This window comes from Phascolarctos cinereus, unplaced genomic scaffold (assembly GCF_003287225.1).
Source record: "Phascolarctos cinereus isolate Bilbo 61053 unplaced genomic scaffold, phaCin_HiC Scaffold_4;HRSCAF=312, whole genome shotgun sequence".
In the NCBI taxonomy this organism is placed as follows: Eukaryota; Metazoa; Chordata; class Mammalia; order Diprotodontia; family Phascolarctidae; genus Phascolarctos; species Phascolarctos cinereus.
Genome location: NW_027555847.1, coordinates 572,756,713 through 572,773,799, shown reverse-complemented (window position 1 = coordinate 572,773,799; position 17,087 = coordinate 572,756,713). Strand labels below are relative to the sequence as shown.

Below are 17,087 nucleotides of genomic sequence, written 5' to 3'. Positions count from 1 at the left end.
AAACTGCAATTTTCTCTCATATGAGAGATAAACCTCCATCAAAATTTTTTCAAGGAATCAGTGATGACCACTTCAATCCCACCTGAATCAACTGGAATCCAACTGTGGGACTGGCAAACAACAATTGTAGATGTTTCATGAGGGCAGGGTGTGTGTGTGTGTGTGTGTGTGTGTGTGTGTGTGTGTGTGTATTGGCCCCAGGGTTTATACACACAATAAATGTTTGCAGATTTGAACTGGGGGAAAAGTTCTTCATGAACTCTTTTCTAAGACTCACATAAAGTTAGTACAAAAACTCTGAATGCTATCAAGTGTTACTCAGTAAACATCTATTGTGAATCAGGAGGCATCTTTTAACTTCCAATAAAGAGCAGGCAAAACATTTCTTCATTCGAAGACTGTAAGATTATAGGATAAGAAATTTAGAGCCAAAGGCGACCTTGAGACCATCTATTTATAAGGCCTCTTATTTTACATAATACATAAATAAAATTGAGGCTTAGAGATGCTGTAGGACTTGACCAAGGTTATCCAAACATGAGAGCCCCATTGTAACCACAGTCTGCCAAGTTCAAAGTCCTAATTTCTAACCCCTGCACACCTGTGATTACATTGGTGTAGGAAACTCCCAAAGATGGAAACACCCTCTACCAACATACATCAGCATCTCTGAAACTTACAGTCAAATAGAGCTGCCACAGGCACTAAGAAGTTTCTGATTTGCTCAAGGCCACACAATTGGTTTGTATAAGAAGCAAGATTTAAACTCAGGTGTTTCTGAGTCCAAGGCCAGCTCTTTATCCACTATATCATACTTTTTCTTTCGTAAAATGTCTTTTGTAAGAGGGAAAAAAAGAATGGCCATTCAGGAAACAAGGCAAAACAAAAAACCAAACCAAACAAAAAAAACCCAACAAAACTCAAACCAATCCCCAACGCAAAAACCCTCTGAAACCAAGAAAAACAAGGGGGCAATCAGTAACCCATAATTTTCAGGTTTCCATTTTCTGAGCAGGAAGCCCAACCTTTTTCCAAAGCTATAATGACATACTCTTTTGTCTGTGGCCAGGCCACCACCACCTACCTCTGATAATTGGGTAGGTTTCCCCTGGGTGAAAGCTGCCCTGTAGTTTCAAGGTACCAGGATTTGCTATGTAACTTCAGGAGCAGCATCCCTGTCCTTTGCCCAGATTTCTGTAAATCAGTTCCTGTTGAACATCAAAGTCACACCTTTTAAAACTCCCCAGAGTGCCTTTTACTATAATTTTATAATCAGGGAAATCATAAAAAAATCTGCACTTCCCAAGTATTTTAACTAACAGACTAAAAGCATTCCAAATAGAGGATTCTATTCACCCATATTATAATATATGTTTTAATTCTCACAACAATTCTGTGAAATAGGCTTTTATTATTATTCCAGACACACAGTTAGGCACTTAAAAATGCTTGTTGAGTGATCCCCTTTTTATAGGTGAGTAAACTGAGGCCCTAAGAGGTTAACTGACTTGCCCAAGATCACTTAACTCATAAAAGCCAGAGGCTGGATTTTAATTCAGATCTTGGCTTCAAATTCATTGACCTTAACCATCCACACTAGGCCATGATGCTTCATTATGATTATCACTCTGCCAACATCAGGATCTTTCTGAACATTTCCAGAGTTCTAGACAGCAAGCAACTCATTCAAAGACAGGGAAAGGCTCATTGGGGAGGGAGAGTATTACAAAATCTCAAGGTTCCTAGTCATGCTGCACTCTACAAATGCTGAAAACTGTTTTCTAGTTCAGAGAACAGAAGGATTTCATTCAGGAAGGATTTTCATTCAGGAAATTGTATAATTTCTAGGTAGCAACACACTGCTTCCTCAACGAACAATTTTCTTAAAATAATCTCATCTTCTTTCTTGATTTCTCATTCTCAAAACAAAAACTCACATTTTTATGTCTGAATCAGTTTAACATGGAGATTGAACCTTGTAATGCTAATCCAAAAGCGAGTACCTATATATAGCTGCCCTCACATCTGCCCAAGGGGGCCAAAATTGAATATAGTATGTAGCAGTTCAACAATACACATTCAAATGATGTGTTTCCATCATCCTAAGGTAAATGGGAATAATTATAACTTTCATTGAAATAGACTTGATGACAACTAAGCTAACAATAGTATTAAGGGGAAACTGGATGGAAGGAAGGAAGGGAGGGATGGAAGAAGGGACAGAGGAAAGAAGCCATCTGTTAAATGCCTACTATGTGCCAGATGCTACGCTAAATGCTTTATAAGTTTCTATCAAAAATCCTTTTCCAAAAGTTCCTAATGTATTTTACTCAAATGGAGAAAATGGCAGCAAAAAATTAGTAATAAAACAGATAAGAAAATGGGCAACAAGGGATAAGAAAGCCTTTTGAAATACATATAAATAGCTTGAAATTTCCCTAATTCTTAGACAGTGGCTTCATATCTGAATTACTGATGCACTCCTCTCCACTGGTTAAAAAAAATTAAGAATTCTATAATGATTATTTTAAAATTAAGTTTTATATTTGGAACGATAATTTTCTCAGAATAAGTAATTTAGGAATATTTGATGCTTAGCTTAGCTATAGCCTGGATTACTTATTAAGCCATGTATTCTGAGAAACCATGTAACAAAGCCACTTGACCTTTTTTCTCCATTCTCTGATGATGCTTCCATAGTGATACACATAGCAGGTCCTTAAGGTCTCTCATTTACTGAAAAGTCTCCATCAAAAATAATTCAGTGTTTGGGTTTCTAAGCAAGGATGGGAAATGCAGAAATATCTAAGAGCTAAAGGGACACTCCATAAAAGACCCATTTAGGGGAAAAAAGGGACATTTACCTTTTCACTCCTGTTTGTTTTCAGAATATGGCAGCCTTGATATTCAGAGACATTTTCATGACAGAAGAAAACAGAAACACAAGGAAGTGAAATGATATAAATGAGCACAGTTAGAACCACCCTCCTCACCTCTACTCAACCCTACATCAAAGACACAGTACTGGAATAATAAAAAAGGATTCTTTCTAGTTACTCCAAGATGGTAATTAGTGACCTGAATTCTGGTTTACCTCTCTCCACCCACAAAAATGAAGGAAAAAAAAAAGATCTCTACAAGGTTGGTTTTTTTTTTAATTTCCTCATTACACTTTTTTTTTCTGGAGGCAATAAGGGGTAAGTGATTTGCCCAGGGTCACACAGCTAGTAAGTGTTTAAGGCCAGAATTGAACTGAGGTCTTCCTGACTCCAGGGCTAGTGCTGTATCCACTGAGCAACCTAGTTGCCCCCTCATTATAAATTCATACTTGTCACAAGAACAAGACTTTCCCATTGTAAGACACAGGTTTATTAAAATCCATGTTGGGGCAGCCTTTGGCGGGGAAAAAAATATGTTTTGAGCATCTGTGGTTTGGCAACTGATCTACAAAATCACTAAGGATGAGTTTATTTGGCTTCACTGTGGGAAGTCATGGTATCCTACTTCTGCTGCTCTGTAATGTTTTGCTCCACAGGGTATCCCAAAAGTCTTAAGCTCAAATGGCTTAAAAATCACACTAAGACTTTTGGGACACCCCATGTTTTCCCTTTTACTCTAGATTAGTTAATAAATGCTTATTGGAAAAGTTGTGGAGAGGAAGTCTTGGGCTTGATGAAAGGAAAAACTCTTAATTATAGAGATCCAAAGTGGAAAGAATAGATTGCCTTCCGAGAGTGTGCTATCCCTCACTGGAAGTCTCCGAGCAGAGGCTGAAATGGCTGACTATTTCTTGGGAATGCTATAGAGAAGTTTCCTGTTCAGGTAGAGGTTACCCCAGATGATCACTGAAGTCAAACACTGAGACGCATCAAGTCTTTCTCCTATCGTTTCAAAGGGGAACAATCAGGTTTTTTTGTGGGGAGGGAAGGTAGTTCATAATTCCTTTTTATATCATTACCACCAGTGAAATACCAAGGAAGTAAACATGCCCTAAAATGTTTTCTTCCTAGTGTCATATTCATTTCCAGTTAAGAAAAAAATTCCAGTTGAGAGAGCTGCGTGCTTCAGAAACATGTGACCTGGGAACTCACCTGAAGAAAAAAAGACATGGGCTGGAGGAATTAAGAGGGCAGGAACAGGGGTGGGGAACCTGTGGCCTTGATGCCACCTGTGGCCTTTTCACTCCTTGGGTGTGGCCTTTTGACTGAGTCCAAGTTTTACAGAACAAATCCTTTTATTAAGGGGATTTGTTCTGTGAAGTTTGGATTCAGTCAAAGGGCTACACTTGAGGACCTAGAAGGGCACATGTGGCCTCAAGGCCACCAGGTTCCACACCCCTGGTTAAGAAGAACACAGATGCCTGCCTGAGGTCGAGATCTTGAACTTCAGGGAGATTAAATTTTTTTTATTGATAGTGTTTTGCTTATACATAATATGTATTTCCAAACATAATAGCCCTCTTCTCTCTCCCTCCCTTACCCAAGGAAGCGTGCCTCGTAACAGATTTTAAAACGTTAAGTTCAACAAAACCAATCAACATATATGACAGTGTATGTGCCATATTCCACAACCATAGGCCTCTCCCCTTCTTCAATGAAGAGAGAAAGGTACTTTTCTCAGCTCTTCTTTAGAACCGAGTTTGACCATTATAACATTACATGGCATTCAGTTTGCTTTACTGTTGTTTTCATTTATATTCTAGTCATCAGGCACATTGTTTGCTTCTCTGAATTTTTTATATTAATGTTTTATGGCAAAGTAAAATTCCATCACCTTCTGTTCAACCATTCTCCAATCAATAGGTGTCTACTTTGCCCAAGTTCTTTGATACCCGTAAAAATGCTGCTGTTTGTATTTTAGAACAGGGGTGTCTCAAAAGTCTTCAAGCTTTAATAGTTTAAAATAGTACTGAGACTTTTAGAGCACTTTGTGTGTCTGTGTGTACATGTATATTATAGAAACATAGATATACACAGCTACACATAAATATGTGTATATATGTATATACCCTTGTACATACATATATATCATATATACATACAGTATACATAGATATATGTAAGTGTGTGTATAACTAAGACCATTTTGTTTTTTTCCTCCTTGGAGTATATCTACTCAGCAGTAGGACCTTTTGGTCAAAAGGAGGGCATATTTTATTCACTTTTTAACATGAGAAGGAAGATATTAACTTTTAAGAAACATGATCCAACAGCCTCCCAATGATCACCATACCACTACAATGGCAGACACAATAGACAATGCTAAAAGGTACACCATTCATTGGCCTCTTCCCCTAAACCATCAGGAGGATGAGAAGCACCTACTTCCTAACCTGGTTTCATCATCCACAGCTACAAATGTGGAAAAACAGAGCATGCTACCAAGTCAGTGATCTTAGATCCATAAAATGTTAGAGCTAAAAGAATCCTGAGATACCTAGTCCAGATTCCTCATTTTGTAAATATGCTAATAATATTTATATAACACTTAAAGGTTTGCAAATCTTTACATTTGTCTGGGTACTACAAATATTGTCTTTGTATTATATATAAAGAAACTGAGACTTAAGAGAATAGTTTCAAGTCCCTTTGGTTATAAAGAAACTAAGATTTTAAGAGGTTGACTTGTCCAAGGTCACATAGCTAGTCTGTGACAGAGCTCCTCAGCTATGTGTTATCCATTACACCACAATGCCTCTTGGTGCAATTAACAATTTCATTTCAACTGAAGCATATCCACACCCCCAACTTCTCTAGTGAGCGGCAGTCTAGGGAAAACCCAGTCAAAGGATTTATGCAGCTTTAGGAACTTTGCCCACTGTGTGGAAATGTGGCACAAGACTTTTTTTAGCCAACCTGCTATTTCTAGAGCTTTGAGATTTCTTACGCAGCCAAATTTTGGCTGATACGCAGTTACTTCATTCAGATATTGATATGCAACTCAACAAAAATATTGAAGCATCTTAGGACCTGGATAATAAAAGCCCTGAAATATACCCATTTTCTTATCCTATCTCTAATAGATTGTGTTGTCTAAAACTGTGGTCTTCAGAGTAGGAGGAAGATGGGTAGCAATAGCCAATCATGGGACTTGTTTCCAACACAACCACATCTACCCACTACCCTCAACAGTCTCTATCACCTTTCCAACTGTAGAAGCTTCCAACCATGCCTTCTTCTGAGCCAGGTTAATTATTATTATATTTGCCAGAACCCTTTATAAAGGGCTGTATGCTTTATGTAATATATATTATTTCTACACATCTACATTATATCTACATACATGTAGATATAATTTCTACATATCTATATTATAAAGGGTTTTATATATAGTATATTATAATGGGCTATTACCCATTAAAAGCAATAAAAGCAAAGGACACTACATACAACTTCTTCAGATCAAATTTCATGGTCAGGACACATGGTCTTCAGACCCTTGACTGACTAGCAATATCATATCAGTAGGCTAAAAGCTACCATTTTTGTGGGTTTTTATCCTGGAATGAAATTATTTAGTATGCAACTCTGCACTAACATTCCTGGTGAACAAGTCACTTGGCCTTATTGTTGTATTTCTTTGTCTATAGACTAGACACATGAATACATTCTCCTCATAGCAGTGTCTTAAAGATTGAGTGAATTTGGGTAAGGCACTGGGTTTTATTTAGTTTCTTTACCCTGAAAATGATAGCATCATAAAATCTCCAATTTACTTACTAGCTCTAACAAAGTTATTAACATTATAGCCAGGTTTAAGAAGGACCAGCTAGATGAGGCAATGGAGAAAGTATTGAGCCTAGAGTCAGAAAGACTCTTCTTCCTGAATTCAAATCTGGTCTCAGACACTTACTAGCTATGTGACCTTGGGCAAGTCACTCAACCCTGTTTGCCTCTGTTTCTTCATCTGTAAAATGAGCTGGGAGAAATTACAAACCACTCCAGTATCTTTGCCAAGAAAACTCTAAGAGTGGTCACAAAGAGTCGGACATGACTAAAACACAACTAAACAAGAAGGAGAGAAGTTTCTCAGGGAATGAAAGGACAGGGCCAGAGGTGATGTGGGGGATGAATGTCCTCTGTGGAAACATTTTGTTTTGCTTGTAAATTTTTCCTGCAGGGAAACAAACATTTGCTTTTCAAAAGTATGTGAGGGCCATGTGGAATGTTTGCAGAAACATTCATCTTGTTTTTCCAGTGAAGACCAACAGGTGATTTTATTTTGCTTTGGTGTCTGAGGCATGATCACTTACTCTCTGCAAAACCAAAGTTACTTTTTAGAACAGAAGCAACTTATTTTTTTTAAAGGTCTTTGATATATTATACAGATTTTCCCTATGGGGAAAAAAAAACTAACTTCAGGGCTTTTTGTCAGGATGAAAGAGAATACTTCCAAGTATTTGCTAATGATTAAGATATCTGCAAATATAATAGGCTAGGTAAAAGCCAGGCTCATAATGATAATGTTGTTTTTTTCATGTAAATGTCATAAAAATAACATCTGCTGAACCAACTAGAAAAAAATTCATTCACAAAATAACTGAAACCACATTTACTTGAAAGAGAAATTTCACATTTCATTCATTCTACAATTCAAATTCCTCTGCAAACTTTCCTTGACTCAGGCTTCTATAACATGGCTTTCTCCTGGTTTTTCTGTTACCTGTATGACCTCTCCTTCTTTTATTGTTTCATCATCCTTCTCTTTTCTAAGTTTGAATGTCTCCTAAAGTTTTGTCCTGGGCTCTATTGCATTCTCTCTATATTCTCTTCCTTGGTGATTGTATGCTCTGTTGTGGGTTCAATAAACACCTCTACATCTCTAAAGTGTATATATTATCCCTCAAACTTTCCCCAGTACTCTAGTCCCACATTGCTAACTATCCAGTGGACACCTCCACCTCTTGTACTACTGCTGGCTCAAACTTAACATGTCCAGAACTGACTTCATCATTTTCCCTCTACATCTACCTTACTATTCTTCCAACTTCCCTATTTCTTTGTCAACCATGTTTTGACTATTCCTTTTCCTTCATCTCTAATATCTGACACATTGCTAAGTCCTTTTAATTTTTACCTGTATAATATCTCCTACACCTACCCCTTTTTCTCTATACACACAGCAGGCCTTTATAATTTCTTTAATGGACCATTAGTATAGTTTCCTAAATGACCTCTCTCTCTTTCCATTCTCTTTCCTCTTCAATCCATCTTTCACATAGCTGCCAAAAATAGTCTTTCTAATCTTTTACAATTCTAAAAGTATATATTAAGGCTGGAATTGTCTTAATTGCTAGAAAGATTTTTTTTCATACAGTTATGATTTCAGGATGCCAGTAAGCCTCTTAACATGTTTAGTCACAGCCTTCTTTTGATATCTGTATGTTCAATGTATCTTGAAGGTAATTTCTAGACATTACTTTTATCCACTGGTTAAATGTGGACTTCAGATTCAAGCTCAAAGTCCTTAGTCTCTATCTTTCCTTGGCCTATATTGGGAATTCTGTGCTAATCAAATACAAGTGACATTTTTATATTTATCAAAAAAAGATTCTATGAGATATAGAAGTTGTTTTAAGTGTATTTCTGTGGGGTCATGGATGATGATGAGTCATTCATATACATAAGGTGATTAATATAATTTTTGGCTCCACTCCCTTTTTAATTTGGAAGTCATAAATAGACATAATCCTGTTCCCAATAACTTCTTCTGCTAGGTCTCTTTATTTTGAAAACTTTTTATTCTGTGTAGTTTAGGAAATATAAATATTTGTTATGGTAACACATATTAAAACATTACTCCTAAATTTTTTCTTTTTTCTTTCTTTCTTTTTTTTTTTTGAGCCAATCAGGGTTAAGTGACTTGCCTAGGGTCACACAGCTAGTGTCTGAAGCTGGATTTGAACTCAGGTCCTCTTGACTCCAGGGCCTGTGCTCTACCTATTGTGCCACCTAGTTGCCCTACTCCTAATTGTTTTGTAGAATAATATTATGTCTGGATGATTGTGGAAAATGGTTCTGTATTATTGTTATTATCATTATTACTCTTTGAAGGAAGTTCTATTTCTCTTGTCTTTGAATCCCCAAAACCTAATACAGTACCAAACACAAAGTAAGCACCTAATAAGTGCTTAGTGATGATGGTGATAATCTTCCAAGGTCAAAGCTTTGTCTCTTCAGAACAAATTTTAATCCCTCTTATAAAATCAGTGGGTTTCATTAGGTAAAAAATCCAACAAGGTTCCATAGCACTGTTACTTGTGGAATGTTTAGGGATTTTTAAAATTTTTAAAATTTATTATTATTTTTTTTAACATAAATTTATTTATTTTTAGTTTTCAACATTCACTTCCACAAGTTTTTGAGTTCCAAACTTTCACCCCATCTCCCCCCTCCCCCTCCCCCAAGATGGCATGCATTCTGAATATCCCTTCCCCTAGTCTGTCCTCTCTTCTATCTCTCTCTCTTTCTCTTATCCCCTTCCCCTTCTATTTTCCCATAGGGCAGGATAGACTTCTGTACCCCATTTCCTATATTTCTTATTTCCCAGTAGCACGTGAAAACTTTTTTTTAAACATAGTTTTTAAAACTTTAGGTTTCAAATTTTCCCTCTTCCTCCCTCCCCACCCACCTTCATTGAAAAGGCAAGCAACTCAGTATAGGTTGTACATGTGCAGTTACGCAAAACATGTCCATAGAAGACATGTTGTGAAAAACTAACTCTATTCCCCTTAATCCTATCCTGCCCTCCCATTTATTCTATTCTTTCTTTTGACCCTGTCCCTCCTCAGAAGTGTTTACTTCTGATTACCCCCTTTCCCAATCTGCCCTCCCCCTGGCTCTCCTGTCCCCTTCTTCCCCTATTTTCCTGTAGGGTAAGACAGACTTCCATACCCAATTGAATGTGTATGTTATTCCCTCCTTAAGCCAAATCCTATAAGAATAAGATTCACTCATTCCCTCTCACCTTCCCCAGTTTCCCCTTCCACTGTAAGAGACTTTTCTTTTCTGGGGTTTTTTTTTTTGGTGAGATAATTTATTAGGGATTTTTTTTAAAGAAACACATAATAAAATGAGGTGATGGGAATGCCACAGAAATAATCATGTGCCACAGCATTAAAATCTATGGAGGTGCTTCAGGGGGGTATCTGGCAGCATTAGTGTTAAACAGAAAGGGAAACATTGCCCCTCCTATGGCAAATCTAAATTCATGTTCAGCCTGTCAGTACAGTCAAGGCTCTGCTTTCTAATTTTGTGGGGTAATCACCAGCTCAGTCACCTGTGAAATTACAGATCATTCCATGATTGTGAGTAAATCTGTACAATCACTTGGGCTGGCTAAGCTCAAGACGATTATTAGAATGAGGACATGAGATATTTTGAAATCATTTTCTTTAAGCATTTCTGTTTCATCTTTGTTCTCCAGAAAATGTATATTCATTACACTGAGGTATCAGCCGAGACCACCATCTTGTACATCTTCCTTAATGTGTCATATTATTTCCAACTAGAGGAAATGGACTGCAAGGAAGAAGAGAAAAAATGTTTCCATCCAAAACTACAGACCCCTTTTCTATTGTTTTTTTGCAGGTTTTTTTTGGTCATTTCTCAGGAGGTAATGCTTTTTCCTTCCTTTGTATTTTCTCCCAGAAAGACAAATGAATGAAACAGCTTCTATAGCTTCTATAATTCACAATATAATTTGTTCCCAACCACCCTACGAGGTAGATCCTGTAGGTATTAGCACCTCAATTTTAAAGATGAAGTGAAATGAGAAGCCAAAGGTCACATAAGCTAGAAAGTGGTAGGGCTCAGACTGTAGTTTTAACCCAAGTCTCCTGACACCAAATCCACTGCTTTTCCCTCTAATACTGCCTCTGTGACTGCTTCACCTAATATATTATGGAATCCTCAGGGTGGGAGTGGGAGAAGGGAGGGAAGAGATTCATAAACACTTTTAGCTCTATCACACCATGCAACACCTATCCAAACTACAAAGTTTTTACTTCTCCAGCATCTTTGGAAGACTCTGTTTTCATAGCAAATAAGAAAAAGTGTTCTTTTCCTTGTCACCAAAATCAAATGACTCTGTGGTTCCCTTCCCCAGTGGAGTTAAAGGCAAGACCTTCTAGTCTTCTTTAGTGCCAAGGTGAAAAGACAGAATTAAGCCACAAATGTTAGCCCACTGCACTTAATTACTTCAGTAGCTGAACCACTTCCACTGAACTATATAAAAATCATCAGCTTTATTTTCTCTATTGCACTTGCCAAGTACACTCTATTTGTATGTCAAAGATTCCAAGGGTAAATGCCAACAATACCAGTTTCATGTCCTATTCACAAAGATGTCAGCCTCTGGCAATTTAGAGAAGAAAAAAAAGTTGGAAAAGATTTAATCTGAATGTATCTTTTATAAATCTCATGTTCAGATCTCTCTCTCTGTCTCTCCATTTATGTATACACAAACACGTGTGTGCATATGTATATATATGTGCATATGTATGTGTATATATAAATGTGTTCTTTTCTTTATCAAGATCAAATGGCTTTGGGGATACACACACACACACACACACACACGCACGCACACACTCGTGTATGAATGTGTGTATGTGTGTGGGTATCCTCTGCAAATAAATCAAAGAAATCCATAAGATGTTTCAGCAAGAAAGTTTAGAGATAGATCATCTAGTCTAGGGGTTCTTAACCTTTTTTTGTGTGTGTTGTGGACCCTCAGGCAGTCTGGTGAAACCTATAGACCCTTTCTCAGAATGACTTTTTGAAATGCATAGAATCACAAAGAAAACCAAATATCCTGAAATATAGTTAATCAAAAATATTTTTAAAAACAAAGTGCAAGGACACCAGGTTAAGATGCTTTGATCTAGCCCTAGACCCCTTCATCACAGATGAGAACTCCTGAAGCTCAGAAAGGTGTGAGGAATCACTGATTTTTCAGAAGTGAAAGAGAGCTCAGCAGCCACCTAGTCCAAGCTGCACCTGAAAAAAATCTCCTCGAAGGCATGTTTGAAGAGCTCCACTGAGGTGAAACCCACCACGTCCTAAGGAAGCTCATTCTGTTTTTAGATGACTAATTGTTAGGAAGCTTTTGCTCTGTGTAAGCCTCAATTTTCCTCTTTGCAATCTGTATCCACTGTAACCTTGTTCTATGCTCTGGGGCAGAGCAAGAAGAGTCGAACTCCCCTTTCAGGCAACAAGCCTTTATTACATTTCCAAATTTATCCAAGATCACACAGAAAGTGGCATAGCGAAGTCTCCTGACTCATCGCATGTTGGGTTTTCCTCCGCCACTTTGGCGCTGTCTTCAAACCTCTCCTCTTCACAAACTCCACAGGAGGTTTTTATTTATAAAAGCAGACATTCTTTTCTGCTATAACATCAAGGGCAGTTCTCAGCTTATTTGTAGGCAGTATTCCAGAAGTGTCTAAGTCTTTCGCACCTTTGATTTTCCCCATATAAATAATGTTTGTAAATAGTGGTAAGACCCTATCCAGCCCTCAAATGTCCACTTAATCCTTATTGTGCCTGGAGTCTAGCACCATCTTCAGTAGCAGCCCTTCTTCTGAAGAAAATTTAAAGGAAAGTAAATGATAGGGCTTTCTGTAAACCCCCCATGCTGGTTATAACCCCAATATTCTCAACTTCAAGGTAAAGATCTATAATTCTTTCAGCTCATCCTCATCCTCAAATGGCATGGACCCAAGGCCTTCTGCCATCCTGGTCACCCTCCATCTTATCAATGTTCTTCCTAAAATATTTTGAATAGAACTGAACATAGTACTCCAGAAATGGTCTAACCAGAGCAGAGTAAAACTCTGTTCCCAGATCACAGCCTTCTTTCCACCTTTTTTTTTCTTCTGCACCGTACTTGTGGTTTCATTGGTATATGGAATTCCCAGGAAGGAAAACCTCTATCAATGCAGATTAGCATTTGTGGTACTTGGAAGGTTAAGTGATTTGCTCAGGGCCACACAGCCAGCAGGTGTCAGAGGCAAGGTCTTCCTAACTCTATCCATTATGCCGTATAAGTCTCTAAATGCAATATAAGATTAAGTTAGCTTTTGGGGCTACCACAGTGCACTGCTGACTTACATTAACATAGTGTTTTTGTTTTTGTTGTTGTTTTTAAAAAACAACCTCAGATCTTTTTTATTTTCCCAAGTAAAATGCTGACTGGTCATGTCTCTCCTATTTTGTATTTGTAAAGTTGGCCTTTTGAAGGGCAGGGATCTCTCCTAAGCTAACAAAATTTACTCTTTTATCCAGAAAGAATCTGTTGACTTTGTATTTGACTTATGGCATAGTCAACACAAACAACTGAAATTTCATGGTGCTATAGTTTTAAAACTTTAAGTCTTAGCTGTTTCAAACTGCAAAACTGATTTCACTTGTTTTTCCCCCTTAACGTGGAGAGGAGGCAGCCTCCCAACAAACCCAGTATCAGGTTGTGGGTTATTTACCATTTCCTCTGTGGTAAGGAAGACTGCAGTTATCGAATTAGTATCATTCTAGTACTGAAAACTGTAGACCAATTTAAAATTTTCACTTTTGGGGAAAGAATATTTTTAAAAGCAGGATGGGGTCAGGGAGACACTACAAAAAAAAAACCTTTTTAATAAGGGCCCGAAAAAGGACATAAAAACTATTCTAAAACATAAACAAAAATATAGAGGCTATATGGCAGGCCTTATATAGAATTTATAATTTACTCAGAGAACATTTCTCACACTGGGCATTATCTTGCTTTTAAATTGTAAAGATACATTTGTACAGCATTTATATCTTTTACAATTGTTTGGAGAAAAAAGACACAAAACCAATGATGTAGGATTTGACACATACAGTTTTAGCGCTGTTCTGTGATGCTGGCATAACAGTTCCAGAAAGTTTTTTTTTATTTAAAATGTTACTTTTCCGTATGATGTGCATACAAGTTCACCGTAACTCTTTTCTTAAACTTTTCAGTGCCATTTCTAGTATATTCCTGTAAATGTCAGTTACTGAAAATGAGTCAACGTAAAGTAGTTTTAGCTTGTTTATTGCACTGCTGGCTTCAACATAACTAAATAAAAAGGGCATGAAGGCCTCTTTGATGTTACTGGTAATCATGGACCCTTCTCCAGTGGCATTTGTCAAACAGCAACAACAACAAGAAGTTGGCCTTTTGAACCTAAGTGTAAGATTAACATTTATTCCCATTAAGTTCCATCTTTAGATTTAGCCTAACTTTTTATCCAGTTGAAATCTTTTTGCATATAGATCCTGTTATCTGGTTATGTTGGCTATCCCTCCGAGCTCGGTGGCTATCTTCAAATGTGATTAACATTCCATCTAAGCTTTTATCTAAATCACTGATAAAAATGTTCATTTGCATAGGGCCAAGCACCTAGCCCCGAGGTCTCCAGGTGGTGTAAATTCTCCATCTAGACATCTCCCTTTACGGACCCCAAGGATTTGCATGCCTCCTACCCTTTCTACTGACAGATACTGCTTCTGAACACCACTTCCTTTCTGGTCCGCTCTCAAAGAAAACATCACATCAGCTTCTCTCATCCTTTGAAGCGAGCGTACAACCCTTTGGGAACCTCCTATGGGATTTTACTGCGAGAAATCCAAGGAACAATGGAAAACAGAGCTACAAAAATTTCCTTTCTATGTCCTCCCTCTCTTTTTTTTCTCTCATTTGTACCTTATAGGGAAACATAATGGTGGGATCAAAGAAATATGCAATCTACATTTCAGAGGAATATTCAGACTCATGAATCTCCAGAGGGTTTCTTTATGGCAGATGGGACAGGAAGGGATGAAGACAGGGCATGCATGGTGAGTTGATGGTAATCAGGAACTGGAGCCAGGGCTAAGGGTGTTTCCTATGAGATCAGTGCTACAGGTAATAGGGAAATAGTCAAGGTGGGGGTGGGGGTGGGTGGCTATTGGGGGTTTGCCCTCTCCTTTCTTCTTCCTCTTCCCTTGGATAAGAAAAGAAGGAATCCCCATTCTACGCAGCAATGTGGTCCAAGGATGTGAGAAGCAAGGGGAGGAGAGAGGAGAATGTAAGTTTCATTGGGAGTAAGACTTATGTCTTATTGGAACTTTTTTCCCCCTCTTTAGTGTCTAGTGTGGTGAGTTCTTTCCTTCCTCTATTTCCACTTGCTCATGGAAGGCCCACCATGAAAGGCCTGCCCTGTATCTTACCAGGGGCTAGATAAAAAGGAACAATGGGGTCACAGATAAAAAAAGAAGTGGGTCCACGTTTGTGAGAAGGGAAGGAAAAGGAGGATAATTTGATGAAAACACACTAACCCTAGGCCTACTTGCATTTGCCTTAGTCATAGTGGCATACCTGTAAGAGTAAAATAAAAATAAAACCTAACTCTGTTCTGAGAAAGCACAGGGACTTTCCAATAGATACATTAAGTGAGATAAGAACCCTTCAGTTGAAAATAAAAATCTGAGTTAGATTGATTGTTAAAAGAAAAAAAATACCTAAAAAAATTTGTTTTTAAACTTTCCTAGATCTTTAAGTAAGATTTCAATCCTTTGAAATAGGCATTGAATACAATTTTCCTTAAGCAAAAAGAAAAACAATTCTTAAATGATAAATAAGAACCCAGGCAATATTCCTCTTTTCCAAAAGACAAATCAAATACATCCTACCTTCCAGAAACTGTAAGCTGTGCTCTAGTAAGAAAGGCCTCCCTCAAGTCCTACTAACACAATAACTACTGTCAACCTCTCTTTCTAAATGGCTATTTATTCTGCTACAAGTTCTACCCTATATTCTGCCTTGACACACTGTCCCATAACTTCATTTCCTTTCCTCTCCCATCTACCCACCATGTCTAGTGGTCAAATCATATGCCCATAAACACCAAGGGATAAGCCAGACTCTTTTGTTTTATTAGAATTTGGTTGCATCAAACACTGTAGTTCTCAAAATCATTGGCTGGAGGGTAGGGGGTCGGGGTGGTTGGAAATCTTTTGTCATACTGAAATTTTTATGTAATAGTCCTTGTAATGGTATTCATACAGAGCTCTAATCTTCTCTAGTCAACTATCCCTCAGGTGATGAGCAAAGAAAAAATGCCATCCTTCTTTCTGTCTTGACAATATCTGGACAAAATAGAATTCACCACGCTTTTGCTAGTTTTTACTTGGGGTCTGTGAAGAGGGAGGTGGAATATCCCAGAAAGAACATGTGTGACTTCTTGAACAAATTAAGTTTGGCTGCCCTGCCTGAGAGGGAATGTCAGAGGGCTGCCATGTATTTACAGAAATAGGACTGCCATATGGTCTCTGACATACTTACAAATAGAAAGATAGATAGGAGATAATAATTGAAGGATAAATCAAATACCACCTGTTCTTTGATACCTCCATGATACAAAATGACAGTAATCAATAACATTTATATAGCCCTTTAAGCTTCACAAAGCACTATTTACATATATTATCTCATTTTAACCAGGACAGCACTGGGAAGTAGGTACTATTCTTATCTTCATTTTGCAGATGAAAATACTTAGGCACACATAAGTGAAATGACTTGCCCAAGATGAAATAGTAAGTGTCTGAGGCCAGAGTCAAACTTGAGTTTTCCTGACTTGAAGTCCAGCACAATACCACCCAGCTGCCTCTACAATAACAGATGTGAAAATTCTATAACAAAGTTCATCTCTTCAGGTACCAAAACTTTAAAAAAGAATAAACAATTTTTGATAGACTCATAAACCATTGACTGGAAAGCTTCCTAACATGGATTGCACACTTTCCCTTCCTTCTTAAACAGAGTCTAATGACTACAGCTTAGTGATTTTTGATGTCTCATGGTCATCATTAGGAGAATTTGTTGTTATTCTGGACTGGGCTCATTAAAGTATACATTATTATTTTCCCCTCCAAATGTCATGTCATACAATTCTCTTTTCTCTGACCTGATTCTGACGTGATAACCTACTTTCCCCACAACTTTTGGAGTGAAGGCCTGAAGATGGCTCTACTCTTCTTCTGTCTCTCTGAGGAACAGTTTAAATAAACTTTCATTTGGTATTTGCTTCTCAGAGAACC

General features: G+C 37.7%; 1 protein-coding gene across 1 annotated transcript in view; it reads right to left on the bottom strand.

Annotated features, from left to right (window-relative positions):
• Positions 1 to 17,087, bottom strand: part of SLC22A23 (solute carrier family 22 member 23) — a 267,653-nt gene that overhangs the window by 185,162 nt on the left and 65,404 nt on the right.